The sequence below is a fragment of the Mus caroli genome, unplaced genomic scaffold (genome assembly GCF_978045245.1).
Source record: "Mus caroli unplaced genomic scaffold, Mus_caroli_1 scaffold_1, whole genome shotgun sequence".
NCBI classification, from domain to species: domain Eukaryota; kingdom Metazoa; phylum Chordata; class Mammalia; order Rodentia; family Muridae; genus Mus; species Mus caroli.
This window is the reverse complement of record NW_028227256.1, coordinates 41,515,431-41,521,320: the sequence shown is the minus strand read 5'-3', so window position 1 is coordinate 41,521,320 and position 5,890 is coordinate 41,515,431. Positions and strand designations below refer to the sequence as shown.

The 5,890-nt window shown below is 38.4% G+C and overlaps 1 pseudogene; it reads left to right on the top strand.

The window, feature by feature from the left end:
* The first annotated feature begins 687 nt into the window (after positions 1 to 687).
* On the top strand, positions 688 to 1,064 carry LOC110304826 (thioredoxin pseudogene; annotated as a pseudogene).
* Positions 1,065 to 5,890: the final 4,826 nt, after the last annotated feature.

Below are 5,890 nucleotides of genomic sequence, written 5' to 3'. Positions count from 1 at the left end.
ACATGTATACACGTAAACTTGTGTGTGTGTGTGTGTGTGTGTGTGTGTGTGTATGATTGCATAAACACCTCAGTCAAGAGTGTAGTGAGAAAATGACTTGTGAATACTGGTTCTCTCCTTCTTCTACCTTGTAGGTTCCCTGAAGTCAGACTCAGGTCATCACGTTTGTGTGTTGCTTTACCTACTGAGCTATCTCTCTGTCTTCTCAAGTTATTTTTTATTTGTGTTTGAAATCAATATATTCTGTATTTCTCATTTAGACATAATTTGTTGTTTATAAATCACTTCATCAGAACATTTTTTTCAGATTCCAAATTATACTTATTTCTAGCATTTATGTGTGTGCATTGGTGTCTATCAATAGCTCCAAGAAAATCTCACAAGTTCCTAACTATTCTATGATTTTTAAATGTACTAATTTTTTATTTTTATATGTACTATGAATTTGCTATTAATTACTATTAACTAATAATAGTAAATTTTAAGTTTACTATTATTATTATATGAATGCATGCCACAATGCACACGTGGAGAACAAAAAACCTTCATGGAATTGGCTCCCCTTATTTACCTTTATACACTTTCAACGTGAAGGAGAAACTTAAGAGTTCTTTGGAATGTCCGTTGGATGGTGTGTTGCTGCAGATAAAGGAAGGTTGCATTAAAATGGATACAGGTGGAATCCATTTCCATCTGGTTCTGCTGAGACGCGTGTGGCTCCCTCCCCGCAACAGCCAAAATGGTGAAGCTGATCGAGAGCAAGGAAGCTTTTCAGGAGACAAGCTTGTCATGGTGGACTTCTCTGCTACGTGGTGTGGACCTTGCAAAATGATCAAGCCCTTCTTCCTTTCCCTCTGTGACAAGTATTCCCATGTGGTGTTCCTTGAAGTGGACGTGGATGACTGCCAGGATGTTGCTGCAGACTGTGAAGTCAAATGCATGCCGACCTTCCAGTTTTATAAAAAGGGGTCAAAAGGTGGGGGAGTTCTCCGGTGCTAGCAAGGAAAAGCTTGAAGCCTCTATTACTGAATATTCCTAATCATGCTCTGAAAAGTGTAGCCAGCTACCAGCTGTTCAAACCCTGTACCTTTTTTAATTTGCAAAACCTAAGTGTGGAGAGTCTATACCCAACTGCCATCCGATTACAAATGACAATAAAATATTAATTCTACCCTTTAAAAAAATGGATACAGGTGTGAAAGGTTAAGGCAGACTCGTGAAGGAATGTTTTGCGGAAGCAGACATAGGAGAGAGGATGTTCAGCTAAAGCAAGCACGTAAAAGGACACATGATGAAGTATTCTTTGCTAACAACACACATGTGTTAGTCTGCCTTGTATTGCATAATTGAGCTCATTTGTCAGGACTCCATAGAGAGAAATGCACCAAAAATGTCTGGTGGTGTACTGCCATTTGTTGCCACTTCTGAGGAGGACTCAAGCTGATTGGATGCATGTGCTGAGGCAAGACCTGTGCTGAGGCAATACGTATACCGAGGCAAGGCCCATGGAGGACATATGATGTTTGGAGATTATAAATAAGACTCCACAGAGTGACAGAGAGAGCTTGGCTTGCTGGTACAGCTAGTTGTACAATGCTTGTAGGTCTCTCATCTTTGCTGATCTTCACTTCCCTGAGAGAGGCACAGCCAAGAACTTCTCCTGGTGTCCCTCCTGATCCCTCCTGCTGACTCTAGCCAAGGCTGAAGCCTACCTTTCTTTGCTAGGTTGTGTCACCACTGTTGCTATCCCAACTATATCGAACTGGACTTCTGGTGCATCCATGAAGTGTTTGGGAGTTGGATCAATCTATCGCTGTCAGCTATTTTGTGAACTGGATTGCTGAATTCCAGACAACACAAATGGGAATTGCTCCAAAGAACCTTTCCAAACAGGTCTACTTTCCCCATATCCTTCCTGTTTAAGAACCATCATTAAAAATAAGGTTTGAAAAAATTAAGTTACACAATAGATCAAAGCTTGTTTACTAGGTCATGTGACAAGAGCCTTTACACTCTCCACCTCCCCAGCACAGGTCCATTTCTTAATATACAAGCTTTCAACAGGGAAAGAGATGAAATTCTCCATCTTCTGGAGATGACTGAGACCCAGTTTGTATGCTGTTACAGGTTTATAAACTTCTTTTTTAAGTTACAGTCTTGTTGTCTAACCCAGGTTGGCCTAGAATATGTGATCCTCCTGACTCGATTTCTAGGATACAAGTATTACATGAAAATGTCACCATTCATATCTCTTATGATTATTTTTAATATGGATACTTGTTCTTTTCTATATTATACAAACTCCAATAATCTTCATAGAAAATATATGAAATCTTGATACTGAATGGAGTAAGAAATCACAGAACTTCCTATATATTTTTATAAACAATGTGTGTGTTTGTGTGTGTGTGTGTGTGTGTGTGTTCTCTATGAAGAACTACTGGCATTGGTAAGGCAATGTACCCTGAAGATGGGATTTCTCTACTGATGTAAGAGATGAACATGTTCACTACACATAGAAAAGAGATCTCTACCATTACTCTTTGGGGGCTTCACTGATACAACATGTAACTTGATGGGCATTGTTTACTTTGAAAGATAGGATACCTGTAGTAGCAAGCACAGCTTCAGGTAATCTTAATTTTTCCCTGTCTTGTAGTGGTCTTTGTTCTTTTAGTGTGTGTTATCTTCCTTTTCTACTGTGCTTCTCCTTATTTCCTCTTACAAGTACATCAGTCATATTATTGAGTTCTTCCAGAATTATTTCATTTTTGCTTTAACTAAATCTTTGAAAACTCATTTTTCAAATATAATCAGACTCAGGTTTAACAGTGTACTTTAAGGGCTTGGCAATACACTTTCATTACTCAGGAATGATTTTTAACCACTGTAGAGCCTCATAAGTTTTCTGTTTTGTTAACTCTTCAGCAGACAATATGCCCTGTTAGATCATCAACAGGCATATTTACATTCGAAAAACTCACATTATCACAGAGTCTTAATGACTCCTATATATTCTTAATGAAATATAGGAAATGTGTTTTTAAAAGACAGCTATCATTATGTAAGAGAACAGATCCAGGAGTGGTGGTGCATGAGCAAGCTGAGGAAGGAGGCTTAGCCTGAAAACTCTGAAGAAATACAGGACAAAGATAGTTTCTGAAAATAAACAACATTGGAATGGTCATTCCAGGAAAATGGATTTACTAAAAATACAAATACAGCATTTTCATGTTCTTGTATCCCAGAAGGGGAAGAGAATGGAATTTTCTTAGATTAAATGATGTTCTAGTATAACATAGCAGTTGTATCATAATCTGAGTATATGCTTCTTGGTCTTATTAGGAAAGAGGAAATTTGCAAGTGACAGTAAACTGTGGAGAGGTGGACTTCCTACCTACCAGAAAAGGGGTCTCTGGGCAGCATGTGGGAGACAGAATAGGAGATTTCCAAAGTATTTGGTGGCAATTCAATGGCAGCCAACATGAAATAGAATTTTACAAGAAGGAAGAAGAAATTAAGGAAGAAAGGAAAGAAAGAAAGAAGAAAGGAAGAAAGGAAGGAATGAAGGAAAGGAAGAAAATTGATTTAGATTGGGCATCTAGATTCCAAAATTAAGAGGGTCTGACAGGTTCCTGTATGTTATTTTACTGAGAAGGTCTTGCAGACCTTAGAGAAGCTATTTTGGAATTCATGTAACACCTTCACACTCACCTCCCTCCTATGCAAAGTATTCAAACTCTAATGTTCATTTGTTTCTATTCTATTTCAGTCTATCTCATTAAGGTTCAGCTTCTAACTCTATAGACATAAGCCAGATTGAAGCTGCAGTGATTACTTTTAAAGTAACTGATGGGACATATAGAAGAAGGTGCTTCAGCACTAAGCATGATTTGTGCTCTTTCTGCCTCCATGGAGATGCTCCATGGATAGAAGTGGAGGTAGAAAATTTGGCCTTGGGATAGAAGTGTTTACAGAGTATTATAAGAATCAAGAAAGAAAAGAAACCAGTACCTGGATCAGAGGAATGTGACGATTGATCCACACTGAACATATATGTATAACAGCAGCAAGAGGAAAATAAGAAAATACAAGGCTAGGCACTATGGTGTCTGAGTGCATGTGTGCATGTGCCATTCTGGAGTAGATTCTGGATTTACATGCATCGGGTCCAAATCCAAGACTTGCCACTCACCTGTGTTGTTATTTTCTAGAGCTTTTCGTCCTACCCTTTGTCTTATTGTCTGTACCATAAAATCTATGACTTAGTGATCAGGCAACAGACATTAAGTCCTATGGAAAGTGTTTTGCAAACGTTAATTCATTTACTATTTTCTCAAGCTCAAAAAGATAGGCACAGCCTTTATTATCTGCATTTTATGGTTATTTGGGGTATGTAAAAATTACATGGTAACACAGTTTTCAGGAGTCAGACAGTCACTTGAGACAAGCCAGGGCTATACTATGAGACTCTCTTTCAATACTACTGTCACTACTAACAAATCACATAATGTCATTCCTGAAACATAAATAAAAAAAAAAGCTGTCCTCTCAAAATATTGAGAAATTAATATTTTTGTTAAAGTTTTTAGTGTGTCTGTGCGCATGTGCGCATGTACATGCATGCAGTGGAAACCCATGCAATCACTGATTGTTCTACGGGTTGCTATTCTGGGGGTGGTGATTATGGTAGCTGCTTTAGTTTATTATTCTATAATTAGGACAAAATAAATTTGAAGTGAAGAGATAATTAATAAAAAAGAAGTCACCAGTTGTTAGGAGACAATTCACTTCTGCCTTTTCTGCATGTCTTTTGGTCTGACCCATTTTTCAAGGACATTCCTTTAGGAAACAAACTTCTGAGAAGAGGTAATGTTCTCATCAGAAACTCATCTCATTAGAATGCAGTAACATCTCCCTCTAGGAAAGGGCTAGGCTAATTTGCTAGCAATTCTTTAAACAAGATTGGGTTTCCTAAACTGTTCAGTTGTGATTCAGATTTATGTGTGTACAACAACCCTGTGAGTCTACCTCTACCTTACTTCTGCAAATCATGGGAAAAGAGGACAAATGTAGGCTCAGGCTCATGCTTTCCACTGTGGAAGATCATTATATAACACTAAAGCATATATTAGAGTTACACAAGTGCACATCAGGATATAGCAGCTAGTGAGGCAAACACACCAGAGGCTGGCAATCAGAGATGTGGCTCTGATGATACTGTGGGTTTGGGATTTTAACTTTCAGAAATGAAAGAGAATCGCATCTCTGCTGCTTTAAATCTCATCGTCTCAGACATTTTCTTTTTATCAGTGCATCCTTCAAAATTGTTATCTTTCAAGAAAAACGAAGAAATAACATTACAGTGATAATGGAGAATACTAAGATCTTGGACCCAAAGTCATGTCTTGGAGGCTGACAGAAGGATGCTGCAATCTCAGCTCCTCCATAAACTAGGCAGGTGTGCAGACTTGAGAGGTTTACCATTCTATGTAAACATTGGAATGATTGTGAGGAGGATGCAGTAACTGTTGCTGCCTAGAAAGGATATCTGGGCAATCAGGGAAAAGTCTATTTTAAGTGCTTGAGATACAACAGTTAGCAGTGCTGTCAGATCTGTATTGTCTGTAGATTCTTCTGACAGGTATGATGATGGTGGAGATAGATGGCATGGACAGTATGAGCAGAGGAAGGGATCCATGAGGCAGCCAATATACCATCCTATGTAAGGCATGTAAGAGGAATGAGTTATGGCAGCAGCAAAGTGATAATCAGAATGAGTAAAGAGGGTGGTCATCCACTAATATTAATTAGCTATTGCGGGATATGCCATCAGTAGCCTTTGAACAAATCCAGTTCCATCAATTCCCTCTAACATATAAGAAGAATA